The sequence below is a fragment of the Leptodactylus fuscus genome, chromosome 11, assembly GCF_031893055.1.
Source record: "Leptodactylus fuscus isolate aLepFus1 chromosome 11, aLepFus1.hap2, whole genome shotgun sequence".
In the NCBI taxonomy this organism is placed as follows: Eukaryota; Metazoa; Chordata; class Amphibia; order Anura; family Leptodactylidae; genus Leptodactylus; species Leptodactylus fuscus.
Window position 1 is genome coordinate 15675849 of NC_134275.1, and position 15070 is coordinate 15690918.

A 15070-nucleotide genomic window follows, 5' to 3' on the forward strand; every position below is an offset into this window, starting at 1 on the left:
ACCCCTTTAATTGTTAGAGGAGTTTTCTCATCTCCTTGTTTCAGCAGTTTGCTGTTGTCTCTTCTTCTCACTTCTGTATTTGTCCCCCTTCCCCACCTTTCTGAACACTGAAGCATCACAATACTTATGCAGATTCGATAATATGCACATGCTTGTAGAGAATGGACTCCATGTTACCTGTGTGTTTACATAGAGGGATAACAGACCTGACCTGACTTTATCAGCAAACTGAAATTAGCTGAACTGATTGTCCGGCAGAGCAGTGAATGGTGTCACTTATCCTATCTTACAGGTCTGTGGTTATAGCAACGCTGTGTAAAGAATGGGAGGAATAAGTTCACCTAGCAGGCAAACAAAGCAGCATTTCTAAAATCTTTAATTTACATAAGCTAGCAGTATAGTTAGGATCCTAGAAATTGGACAACCCCTTTAAGTGCTAGGTAGGCTTCCCTTTATTATGACACCCTGGCCATATTGTTTTTTAGAGGCAAAAAAAATACTAATTCCAACAGAATCTAAGTATATATGTATAGTATATGCAATCTTATAAAGGTTCATGCATTATAATATACATTTTGAAGGAAAATATCCATAGTTTACTGTGTAACTACTAAGCAAACAATGAAGCGGAGACAAGATTATAAAATACCTGAGGTTTAGATGTAGGGAGTCATAGGTTGTGCGACTTTGCTTACATATATGTAAAGATAGCCAATGTTATATGGCTTTAAAAGCCGGCACATCTGGCCAGCAGATTCTAGGGGTCAAAGAAATCCTTCAGTGTTCATCATCAATATCACTATATAACATTAATAGCCAGTGATAAAAGAGCTAGGGTACATCTTGTACCGAGCAGCGGAGGAGAAGTCCTCAAACATCAAAGGCTCTATATACAGTCACACATTTATAACATCACTCAGAAGGTACCGTCCTATATAGCGGCTGGGAAGACTACCGCCTGCATGCAGATTGCCATATCCAAAAATGGCTTACACTGTCATTCATCAGGCAGATACAAGGTAATTTGTGAAGTTATGACATAGGGAATGACAGGAATTATTTCCAAGCAATGAGGCACATCGTGGAAGTATCATGTCTGTGCTGAAAGGTTCCCAGGAACAGGGGCGGAAATACGATGACTAGACCATGTGAAGACGGGGCAGTATAAGTGAGGTACAGCTATAAGTAACTGGTTATTCCCCCATAGAAAGTATAAGGCGATTATGTTACTGCATTATTTATGGGTTAGTGTTATAATGTATAGAATTACTTTTCATGTATTATGTATTATTCGCTACATGGTGCAGTATACTAACCCCAATCCACCAGTCACATGAACACACATTAGGGCGATCTTGTAGAAACTATATGATAAGATAATATAAGATAAGATAATCCTTTAATAGTCCCACAATGGGGAAATTTCAGCATGTTACAGCAGCATAGTAATACAGATACAGGATAATACACAGTAATATATTATAGACGTAGACACACATATGCTGAGAAGAGAAGATATACTAGGAGTCCATAGCAGCTAAGGAACAGAAGAGAAAGAAGGAAAGTCGTATGACGTCATAATCATAATCATTAGTTCTCTGTGCGGAGTGTCTTCGCTTGGTCTGATGTAGATTACACAGCCTGGTCGCGGTTGGAAGGAAGGACTTGCGATAGCTCCTTCTCACACTTGGGGCGGAGCAGACGGTCACTTACAGTGCTGCCAAGTTCCATCAGGGTCCCATACATGGGGTGGGATTTGTTCTCCCGCATGGAGGTCACCACAGACAGTATCCTTCTGTCACCCACCACCTGTACTGGGTCCAGGGGGCTCCCCAGGACAGAGCTGGCCCTTCTGATCAGCCTGTCAAGTCTATTTCTGTCCCTGGTTGATATACAGCTCCCCCACCAGGCCACACCGAAAAAGATGGCTGAAGCAACCACAGAGTTGAAGAAGGCCCTAAGAAGTGGCCCCTGGACTCCAATGTGAATTACACCCTAATGCAAGTGACAAAGTCCTGATGTAGAGCACATATCTTCTCCCAGGGCCAGAATTCATCTCTAACATTGCCATATCTGGATGGCATCTGGAAGGCAACAGGTCCCTAAATCTAGTTAAAGGGATTCTATTATTAGAATCCCTTTTCTCAGTACTACCATGTTGGAATAGCCTTACGAAAAACTATTCTTCCCCTACCTTTAGAATTGTTCTCCATGCCACCGTTCCAGTGATACTCCCAGTTTTCTCCATAAGCAAATGTGTCTCCAGACAGCACAGAGAGTGTCTACTATGCTGCCTGAAGATTCTCCAGCGATGACCTTCTTCTTCTACAGCCGCGCGCATCCTCCTGCGTCTTCTTCCTGTGAGACTGTGTTCACTTGTGTAGCGGCCACAAAAAAATGGGCAGTAGACTCTACCCGATCGCATGTTTTGCCGGCCATTTTTCTTTGGTTGCTACATGAGATGAGCGAACACTAAAATGTTCGGGGTTCGAAATCCGATTCGAACAGCCGCACACTGTTCGACTGTTCGAACGGGTTTCGAATCCCATTATAGTCTATGGGGGGAAAATGCTCGTTTCAGGGGTACGCAAAATTCGATCAAATTCTACTTACCAAGTCCATGAGTGAGGGTCAGGCTGGATTCATCCCTGCGCAGCGTCCCCACGTCCTCTTCCAGCCTTGAATTCACTCTGCTAAGCATCGGGCCTGGGCAGAGCCGACTGCGCATGCCCGCACTACAAGCAGACATGCGCAGTCGGCTCTGCCCAGGCCCGATGCCTAAGCAGAGTGAATTCAGAGTTGGAAGATGCCGCGGGGATGCTGCGCAGGGAGAAGACTTCTAAAGGTAGGAGAAGAACCAGCGTTGATTGGCAATGTATAGCATTTTGCCAATCAACGCTGGTTCTGCATCGAATCTTAACTTCGAACAGCTAGTAGTACTCGATCGAGTACTACTAGCTCATCTCTACTTGCAACATGAGCGTACTGCGCATGCGCAGTATGCTCACATAGTTCTACAGAACACAGAGCATACTGAGCATGCTCAGTAGCTCTGTACCGTCATCACTTATGTAGAAGACGCAGGAGGATGCACACGACTGTAGAAGAAGAATGGCGTTGATGGAGAGTCTTCAGGCAGCACAGGGTCTGCCCCCTGTGCTGTCTGGAGACTCATTTGAATACGGAGAAGAACGGGAATATAACTGGGACTACGGTGTGGAGAAGATTTCTAAAGGTGGGGAAAAATAGCTTTTATTAAGGCTATTCCAAGGTGGTAGTACTGAAGAAAGGGATTCTAATGATCGTGTAGAATCCCTTTAACTAGCTTTAGGGACCTGTTCATTTGCATCTATTTAACATAAAAATCAATTTTTTTTCAAAATATGTGTTTTCTATTAAAATCCTATTTTTCTACTTGAAGGAAAATCACTAATACTAAATATCTTGACTTTTTTCCTGAGTTACCTATAAACCAGGGCTTTATTTACTTGCCTATGAAGACCATTTAAAGAATTTTTAGACCTGCAAAAACAAAACAATTTATGCACAGAAAATTAATACTCCAAAAAAGATAAGCAAAGTAATTAAATCTGAATAGTATATGATAAAAGAAAACACGGTGAGAGTGAGCGGCGGTAAAGCTAATGAAGGGAAGTCATGGATTGCTAATTTGCACCTGTGGAAATTCCTAACAATGATTAATTATGTTTCCTATGACTTGCAATAACACTAATTTTACTAAAACAAATGAGAATTTTAGTCGACATCCCAAAAAGCAGAGACCCGCCAGTGCAGGCAGTGACCTCTCGCAATGTCCGCCACCGTGCTACTAACTCCTATTCACAGCCGTGATATTAATATATTCCAGTACCTTCTAATATTACCAAAACAGATCTGGTTTGTGGACTCCACAAGCTCTTTGTAGATGTCCTGTCATCCCTGACGTTGGAAGGGGGGCTGGACTTGTTTTTTTTTAACCCCTTCCCGCCGATGGCATTTTTTGATTTTCGTTTTTCGTTTTTGACTCTCCTCCTTCTAAACCCCATAACTTTTTTTATTTCTCCGCTCCCAGAGCCATATGAGGTCTTAATTTTTGCGGGACAAATTTTTCTTCATGATGCCACCATTAATTATTCTATATAATGTACTGGGAAGCAGGAAAAAAATTCAGAATGGGGTGGATTTGAAGAAAAAATGCATTTCTGCGACTTTCTTACGGGCTTTGGTTTTACGGCGTTCACTGTACAGCCAAAATGACATGTCCCCTATATTCTGTGTTTCAGTACGGTTCCAGGGATACCAAATTTATATGGTTTTATTTACATTTTGACCCCTAAAAAAAATTCCAAAACGGTGTTAAAAATTTTTTTTTCTAAAAGTCGCCATATTCCGACGGCCGTAACTTTTTTATACATAGGTGTACGGGGATGCATAGGGCGTCTTTTTTTGCGGGGCCGGGTGTACTTTTTAGTTCTACCATTTTCGGGAAATGTTATTGCTTTGATCACTTTTTATTCAAATTTTTATCAGAATCAAAACAGTGAAAAAATGGCGGTTTGGCAGTTTTGACTATTTTTCCTGCTACGGTGTTTACCGAACAGGAAAAATATTTTTATAGATTTGTAGAGCGGGCGATTTCGGACGCGGGGATACCTAACATGTATATGTTTCACAGTTTTTAACTACTTTTATATTTGTTCTAGGGAAAGGGGGGTGATTTGAACTTTTAATACTTTTTATATTTTTTTATATTTTATTTTACTTTTTTTTATTTTTTTTTTGCATTTATTAGACCCCCTAGGGGTGTTGAACCCCAGGGGGTCTGATCACTAATGCAATGCATTGCATTACAATGCTAATGCATTGCAATGCATTGCAAAAAATCATCATCTCTTTTGCAGGCTGGATACACCAGCCTGCAAAAGAGAGAATTTGCAGACCGGCTGGGAGCCTTTAACAAGGCTCCCAGCTGTCATGGCAACATGACGTCGGCCCTGGAGCATGCTCCAGGAGCCGGCGATCCTTGCCAAAATGGCAGTGCCCATGCGCCGCCGGGAAAATGGCGCCTCCGGCGCCTTTGACAGCAGCACCGGAGGGGTTAATGCCTCCGATCGGTCCGGGGACCGATCGGAGGCATTAGAGCCGGTTGTCTACTGCTTAAAGCAGTAGACACCCGGCGGCTATGACGGCCGCCCGGCTCCCCGGCGGTCGCCATAGTTACAGACCCGACACGCGCCGTACTATTACGGCGCATGTCGGTAAGGGGTTAACCATGTTCCATATTGAGATCTTGGTGACTTAGAAGCTAAGTCAACACCTTAAACTCTTTGTCGTGTTCCTCAAACCCTTCTTGAGCCATTGTTTTCAGTGTGGAAGGGTTCATTATCCTGGCGACAGAGGCCACTTCCATTATAGGCAGGAGGGCGTGCACTTGACCCTCTACAATATTTTGGCACTCTAGGTGGTTTGTGTCAAAGTTCCATCCACATGAACGATGGGAGCCAAAATTGCCTAGCAGAACATTACACAGAGCATTATTCTTACCCAATGGCGTAACTAACGTCTTGTGGGCTCTGGTGCAATCTTTTGTCTGGGGCCCCCTACTTCATCCCTACAGCGAATTCTTGATAGTGATGGTTACGGGTACTAAGGAGTTTAATCCACCTTAGTGTGGTTAGGGTCATCTATGGGTCTCCTTGGCTTATGGGCCAAATGGAAACTGCAATCTCAGTACTGATGCCAGTGCCTATAGGCCCCTTAAGGGTCCTGGGCCCCAATGCAACTGTACCTTCTGCACCCCTTCAAGTAATGCCCCTGCTCTAGCCTTCTTCCATAGTGTACCCTGGTGCAATCTCTTTACCAGGTAAGCAACAGGTGTGTTTTACTTCTTTCAGTGCACCAATTCTGAAAAACTACTAATGTCCATTGTAGACATTTTGGCAGTGGATAGAGGGTGTGTATTGGTACCTTGGCTGCCCCACATGTAGAAAGATAGAAATCACTGTTGCTATGACCCCTTTCTATCATAGGCTGTAATAACCTTTTAAATAATTTGTCCTACAACAGAACTTCTTTGGTATCCCAAATCCCTTGCCCCCAACACATACTCCTTCACGACCCTGGCCCAATCTGGCAAAGAAATGTATGCATTTGATAAAGGTCTTTACATAGCCTGAAATGCGTTGTGCTGCTGTTTTATTAATAAAGGATCCAAGTTCACCCTTCTGGTCAGTTTCCTATTCGTGGACCAACGAGAGTGGTTTTTCACTTCCAGCCTTGTGCCCCCTCCTTGAATACGTGCTCCTTGGCATGTGATCCTGTTCTTGGTTGACCAGTTATTCTTCCTTGAACCACTTTTAGGAACTGCCTATCGCTTCAAGGGAACACATTGCACGGTTTACCAGTTTGGAGATGCCTTATTATTGAGCCATCATAATTTGGACCGTTGCAAAATCTATCGGATCCTTGCATTTACCCTTTTGTTGCAGGTTCCAACACATCAGCTGACTGTTCCCTTGTTCTTTTATATACCCCACTCCTCGGCCGGCGCTGATGCCATGAGATATATAGATGTATTAGTGCAGAAAGTGATATTACTTCGATACTGGGTCTTCTTATTCATGGATCTGCTTTTTAGCATCTATATCATTGCTAGAGCTCTAAAAAGGTAAAATGGATAAAGAATCGACTTGTTTAACTCTTGCGTTGAGTGTAAACCCCAATCATTCTGAATCGGCGGCATGCTACTCCCATAATGCTTTGTTTCTAAAATCTCAGTCAGATTGCTGGGCTTTATTTAAAGTGACAGGCCGCTTTTTAGCGCTCTATATCATTATGTCCCCCTCTGTAACTCCACTCAGTGCTGCTGACAGGTAAAAGCAGCTGAGTGGCAGAGAGATTACAGGGAGCTCTAAATCAATCTAGTCTGAGAAAATGACTTGAAGCGCGGGGATGCAGCATGTACTTAGCCAGACACACTATCTTTGCCAGACATCCCTGCAGTGCCAGCAATATGAGACCTGGCAGGAAAATGCCTCCCTTTCAATAGACTGTCGATTAACCCTTGCCTTCTATTGTCGCTGTATACATGCACATCTAATGGGAAAACAATTAGTGCAGAGAAATCAGATGGATAGACCCAGCAGGACAGTCATGGCATGATTAAAGGAAGCTGTGTCGTAGGGTGACCCAAGTACGGCGATATCTCTACAATACGCCACTTCATTGGAGTGGAAAGTTAGCTATTTATTATGAACAATACATGACCTTGATGTATGTCAATTTGGTTTTTGGCACCCAGTATGATGCTGGGAGATTTGCTTTGTGCTACTGAGATAGGTTATAACACTTGAGCCAAGCTAGGGAGACAGACAAAGACCTAGACTGAGCTTGTTCTTTAATGCCAGGCTCACCATACACATACAATGCACCTAAGATGCATAAACACTCCATCTGTAATGTTAAGTGCAACCCCCGGTGCACCAGAGGGCATTGGTCCCACCATCATGGTTGACCTGTAGGAGAAGGAGCCATGGTGTGCACTAGGTGGTTGGCCTGCATTATTCTGAAGACGCTTCCACAACAAATCCTTAATTTTTTTTTATCCCAAAAAGAAGAGGATTGGTGAAGAGCTGGGAGTAGGGTTCAGCGAACATTATGAGACAAAAGATTTGTGAGGTTTGGTCCAACCAGTACTGCTTCAGACCCAAGAGTAAGTAGTGGTCACGGTAGGAGAGTTAACAAACAGTCATACTCCCCTCTCCTGGGTTCCATTGTAGGTCACAGTGCAGGTTCCCATCCTCTCCAAGGCCTCCTCCAATTTCCTAAATGACATCAATGGCCCTGTAGGACTTCTGAGGTCTCAATTTCCATTAGTTGCCATGCTTGTGTTTAACCATCAAGATGTTGGCGTGCCACACATGACCATTGAGGCCTATGATTGGTCTGCTGACCTCACTCAGGAGCCAGAAGAGGCCCAAAGAGGATGAAAACATATACCAGACACAACGATGAAGCCCAGGAGGGGTGAGTATGAGTGTTATGTTTACTCACCTTCCCTGGGCTTCCATTTATTATACTCTGAGGTTTGAAGAAACCCCATAGTATAATAGTGGTTTATGAGTGGCAAACCCCAAGATTTGAAAGTTTGTCCAAACCTGAAATTTTCGGAAAAATTTTAACGAACCCGGCACATTACAAACTGGTTGGCTCATCTCTAGTTCGGAGACATCCAAAAACATTAGATGGTCATCAGTCCTGCAAAAAGCAGGGAGTTCGGCCAAAAGATTTCCAATGTTTATCACCATTTTGCAATGGTGGAGCTTCGTATTTACTGTCAAATCTATTTCAGATAGTTACAACTTATCTACACGTCCTCTGCGGTCTGCACCTATATTCAACTACGACATCCGGGCAGATAAAGAATAGACATGAATCTGCATATCCATCTAAACCGTTTTTTTTTGCACAGACACAATGTCGGACATGCACGACTTTGTGTCCATCCCAAAAAATGGACTGTTAAGAGACGAGGGAGCTGATTTTTTCTCATAGGAATGAATTGAACAGCGTTGATTGGCCAGTGTACAACAACGCTGGTTCTGCCGGAGACTCGTCTGTGAGGAGGCGGAGTATAAGATCAGACCACAGCAGTGGTCTGATTTTAGACTCCGCCTCTTCACAGATGAGTCTCCGGCAGAACCAACGTTGATTGGCCAAATGTTGTACACTGGCCAATCAATGCTGGTCAATTCATTCCTATGAGAAAAGTAAGCTCCCTCGTAACAGCAAGCTGCCAGCTCTCCTGACAACCAAGGACAAGCCTGCGGTAAATCAACGCTGGTTCTGCAGCAGGCTCGTCCTTGCTAGTCAGGAGAGCTGGCAGCTTGCTGTTATGAGGGAGCTTACTTTTATCAGCGCAACTGCAAGCGCTGTGCAGTTAAAGCGCACGGACCCATAGACTATAATGGGGTCTGTGCACTTTAACTGCACAGCGCTCCTCCTAAACACTCTCCTCCTGCTACCTGTGGACTTGGTGACTCTCCTTTAGTCGAATAGTGGTTTCCCCTGAAACGAGCATTTTTTCCCATAGACTGTAATGGGATTCGATATTTGATCAAGTAGTCGAATATTGAGACTCTACTCGAAACAAATATCGAATCTCGAATATTTCATTGTTCACTCATCTCTGCATCCAAACACTGTGGAAAAAAATGCTGCTAAAAAATCTGCATTTTCAAAAACTTACGATTTTTTTTTTTAAAAAGGAGCATGTCCGTTTTCCTTGCAGAAACGCTGGCATTTTCCATATTGATTTAATAAGGAAAGATGAATATAAATGAAGATGTTTTATGAAAGGAATCAACACGGAGTTTCAGATGGAAAAATGACATTATTAGGTGAGCGTTCACTTTAAGCCGCAATGTTCTTCATTTCTAGTTAGTGTTGTGATAGCCGGGCTGGTGACATGCGAGTCAGTGGCAGGTAACCTCAATGTAATTATACTAAGTAAATGAGGCAAATGCCCTTGTTGGCTCCTTGTATATGTAATTTATTCCTTTTGTCACTTCTACTTATGGGTTTTGGAGCAACGGGTGACTTTTGACATTGATATTGTCAAAGGTCAGTACCATGGACAGTGAACTCATTGTACTTTGGCTTCTGCTTTCGGTTGGAATTATGCTCGGAAATTTGCAGAATATAATAGATACATATTCTTATAGCTCTCTGTTATGTTACCAATGTATCAAAGTGACCATATATATAATATATATGTGCGTATATATATATATATATATATATATATATATATATATATATATATATATATATATGTTTTATTATTATTATTATTATTATATTCTCAATGTTACATATACATATACATTATGATTTTTCCTTTTTGGTCCTTTTTACCAGTGACACTTCCAAAACTCCACATAAGTCAATGTACAAATTTGGCTTTAATATAGTCTTAAACATAACCATCAGAATTTTCTCGGTAATATGAAGAAACCTTGTACAAACACGTTAAAAAAATAAACAAAATTCCTTCCCGGTCGGGGGCTAAGCAGATAGTACGCAGATACACGCACTCCTACTTATTCCCATACCCCAGACACAGCGCTGCAGGTGAATACACACATAGTGGCAGATGCCGCGTCGCTATAAGGGCCGCAGGTGTTTTCTATTAAACATTATTAAACATTTCTTGTTTATTGCTCGTTACGTGTCACCCGCTGCGCTCTTTGTTTTGCGACCAGAAGAGTTTTTCCACATGCAAGTACCAAGATCTACAAAATGGACATACTGCAGGTAAGAAAATCCTCCTAATTTTGTCTTCTATAATCCATTCATAACCTGGCTCGTTCCATTTTTGTTTTTTCCTATTTTAGGCTATAGCCCCACGTTGCGGCAACGCAGATTTTTCTGTTGCAGATTTTGCTGCGGTTGTTGGAGCCACAGCCAGGAGTGGATTGAGCAGAAAGTAGAAGTATAAGAACTTCCTATCTAACTTCTTTTGTAGACATTCTTGGCTTTGGCTCAAAAGAATGCAAAAAAATCTGCAACAAAAATAGCAACGTGGGGCCACAGCCTTAATCTCTGCCCTCTAAAATCCCTAACTTTTTTCATGTTTGCATGGTTGAAATTACGCACCTGTGTTTGGGAGGTTCACTTGTGGTCTGACCGGAATGGAAAACTAATCCGCATAAAAAAAGTTTAACCTGATGCGTTTCCTCCCGTTTTCCACTTGCAGCGCTTTCAAGGGGAATGGGGAACAGAATTCCCCATCGGAGAAGGTGAACCCAGCCCTAGCCAGATCCCATCCACTTTGCAGGTAATGTAAAATGCTGCGTTTTCGCAACGTGGGGCTTCAGCCTACATAATCTTTGCCTCGCCATATTCTGATACCTGTAATTTTTTTTTAAATTTCTACAGAGCTGTATAAAGGGAATTATTTGGGCAAACTGTAGTCTTTATTGGTACCAGTGACCAAAAAACATTGAAATTTTTTTTCCATTCCAACTCTCATCGTACAGGATGTTTTTAAAGTATAACTAGCTATAACCCGCGACTTCGTCCTCTGTCCCCTCACCCTTGCGCAAACTACCTGCAGGCCTTGCGGGCAGTGTGGGCCCCTCCCACAGCATCGTGGGCCGGGACCCCACGGCCCCACTGCTGCACCTCCGGTCCTCCCTTTTCCCCCCACCTGCGTCCCCGGCCCCCTCTTTAGAGATTACAGTCACCTCCTACATGTACCCCCTCCTCCCCTTTCCACATCTGGCCACCCTCCCCCCTACTTACCTTCTGCCCTTTGTTGCCAAACCCGCACCCCCCGGCCCCCTCCGTAACCCGTAGCACCAGCACCCCCCCCCCCCTCCCCTCCCTTAAGCATCCCGCCAATCCCTGTTCCCGCAGTACTCACCATTTACATGCTGGGGAGGTGTGTGTCTTGTGGCCGCAGCTTCAGCGAGCATGTGCGGTCCTTCCCTTGGCGTGTGTGTTCCTGGCCGCACAGTTTGCTGGTATGTGCGGCTGGGCTTAATCGAGCAGGATGCGCTGCATGCATGCCGGCCTGAGGTAATGTGTGGCCGGCCGGCATGTCAGCAGCGTTCAGAGCGATGCGGGCAGCCGCCATGTTCAGCGTCGGGTTCCCACAATTCGCCGCCAACCTATGAGCCGCTGTGCTGGCTCCCTATCCCTCCCACACACGGGCATGCACCAATAGCAGCTGTGTGTAGTCTCTGTGGTGATGTCATGCCTGGGCCGACATCAGAGCAGGAGACAACTTTGGAGGGTCGCGGTGGCGTTTTGGGGTGAGTGAGACACTTTTAAAGTAGCCTATTAGCCCTTCCTGGCCAATATGTCGGTGTGTGCGAAATTTCGAGGAGATCCATTCAGCCGTTCGGGTGTGATTGAGGAACAAACATCCAAACACACAAACCCACAAACATCCAAACTCACAAACTTTAATAGGATAGTTGGGCATTTGGGGCATTTTCAGATGCAGCAATTCACAATTTACAAAGGTAAGATGTAATAAAACAGGATAAGATAAGATAATTGTAACCAGATCTCATTCATCCGATTCTTTTGATCATTCACAAAATAATCCTTTATATTATTTGGCATTTTTTTGGTGGAATCTTTATTAATTTGTTCCTGCAATAATGTATCCGACACTTCCTCCAATACATGGAAATGGGGTATCGGGCATGAAACAGTTTTTGGGCAGCAGTTATATTACTGTATGTCTGAATAATGGGGGGATTCATGGTGATGTCTATGCCAGTTTTCAGGCATTAAAAAGTTGCAAATTTTTTGTTGCAAATTTTTGAGCAAAATTGTTAAAAATTACTAAAGTTGCAGAGGTGGGACAAACTACCAGAACTATGGTAAATATATTACAATTCATCATGGCTATAATCTACATCTGTTCTTGCCTTGCATGCCGAGGACCGGAGATGTAAATACTTAAGTAAGGGATATGGGTCTCTTAATCCATCAAGCACATCTCATGCCAGGTGCAAGTTTTGCTAAATCTCCCCATTGTACCTGTTTGTAAAGGACACGCGCCTAACGCCAGCCTCCACTAGCCAACACCATACAGCTGTAAGACAAGACAAACACACAAGACTCTGCAACACTTGTTTAACAGCCCTGACAGTTTGTTTTTATTCCATTCCCGAGCTGTCAAACTTGTCCTGCTCCCCCTGAGAACGGATGAGAAGAGATAGACCCTCGATAGGGGTCTGTCCAGAGACCTCCTCATAGTGTAAACACCATACACAATGCAGAGGTGTGAGGTATGAATCAAGTCTTAGAACTTCCTCCAAGTGTAAACAGTGTACATCCCTCTGAGCTGGGAGACAAGACTTTATCTCCAGACTTTCTTTTCCTTGTTATGTAAACATTCGATGATACAATGAGGTGCGAGGTACGTGGTTATCTGCAAGCTTTCCTTTCCAATACGTGTATAAAATGAATTTCCTCTAGTCCACAATATGTTATATTTAGATTTTGGCACTGGAGTTATAAAGTGTACACATGGCTCATAGTGGCCCCTGCACACAGTATTATGTCCCATAGTGGCCTCTGCACACAGTATTATCCCCCATAGTGGCCTCTGCACACAGTATTATCCCCCATAGTGGCCTCTGCACACAGTATTATCCCCCATAGTGGCCCCTGCACACAGTATTATGTCCCACAGTGGCCCCTGCACACAGTATTATCCCCCATAGTGGCCCCTGCACACAGTATTATGTCCCATAGTGGCCCCTGCACACAGTATTATCCCCCATAGTGGCCCTGCACACAGTATTATCCCCCATAGTGGCCCCTGCACACAGTATTATTCCCCCATAGTGGCTCCTGCACACAGTATTATGTCCCACAGTGGCCCCTGCACACAGTATTATCCCCCATAGTGGCCCCTGCACACAGTATTATCCCCCATAGTGGCTCCTGCACACAGTATTATATCCCACAGTGGCCCCTGCACACAGTATTATACCCCATAGTGGCCCCTGCACACAGTATTATACCCCATAGTGGCCCCTGAACACAGTATTATGCTCTATAGTGGCTCCTGCACACAGTATTATACCCCATAGTGGCCCCTGCACACAGTATTATGTCCCTCAGCAGCCCCTGCACACAGTATTATGTCCCTCAGCAGCCCCTGCACATAGTATTATGTCCCATAGTGGCCCCTGCACACAGTATTATACCCCATAGTGGCCCCTGCACACAGTATTATACCCCATAGTGGACCCTGCACACAGTATTATGTCCCACTGTGGACACCCATAAACATATACTCTTTTCAGACCCCAGAGTATAATAATCAGAGACCTGGGGGAATAAAAACATAAAAAACTACTGTTACTTACCTGTCCCCCGGCTCCTACGCTTTCGGCCTCCGCTGCCGTCCTTCTTCAAAGACGTCAGAGACGTCAGACAACTAGGAAGGAGGCCTGGCCAGGATCATGGAGAGGTAAGTAACAGTGTTTTTTATGTTTCTTACCTCTCCCGGTCTGCCAATCATTATATTCGGGGGTCCGAAAAGACCCCCGAGTATAATGATAGTAGCGGTAGCGGCTGTCACCGGGCCCCTAATGTCCCGGGCCCTGTGACAGCTGCCTCTGCTGTGATGGCGGTAGTTACGTCACTGTCCATTAGTACATCTTGTATAACCTGCTTCTACCACTGAATTCTAAGGCCTGGTTCACCCTCTGAATGGAATCTTGAAAGCATTAAAAAGTGGTGAACAATGAAAGCACACAGAGCTCATAGACTATAATGGGGTCCGTGTGTTTTCCATGCGGTGTCCACATGAGTCATGCAGAGAGAAAAGTACTGCAAGGACTACTTTACTTCCGCATGATTCGTGTGGAGAACACATGGACTCCATTATAGTCTATGGGGTCCGTGTGCTTTCATTGCTCACCGCTTTCTAGTGCATGCGGTATTCCGTTCGGGGGTCCTCAAGCAGACTTCCCAAATGGAATACCGAATGCAGACGTGAACCAGGCCTAACAGAGATCACAGTTTTGGAGGATGTAACCAGTTACAGTAACCCAATCTTATCAATGACGGGTATATTTTTTTCTATATTATGGTAACTTAAAAGATCCGATGGAGGACTCCCCAGCCTTTTAGCTATGTCCTTTGGCACAGTTCTCAGTAGAATAAATATATTAATTTGCTTATATTGCTAGAAATATATTATGTATCCAGGGTTAAAGCCAACTGAAATAAAGGTATTGTTTGCATTGAGCAGAATCGGGTTATATGGTATGAATGTCAGTGTATAGTACAGCACGCTTCAAAGCGTCACCTTTCTTCACCTTCAGAGTCCCAGATAGTCAGGATTCCTAAAATGTCACACCATTGCTTTCCTGACTTATACATTCCATGTAATATAACATTGTAGGCCATGCTTTACATTTCAGTGGCGGTTTTTGTTTCATGGTATAATTTATCCCTTGGTAAATGTTACAATGTGCAATAAGTCATGTTCTGCACTTTGGGTGATCATGCTAGACATTAGTCCACGAAAGGTCAT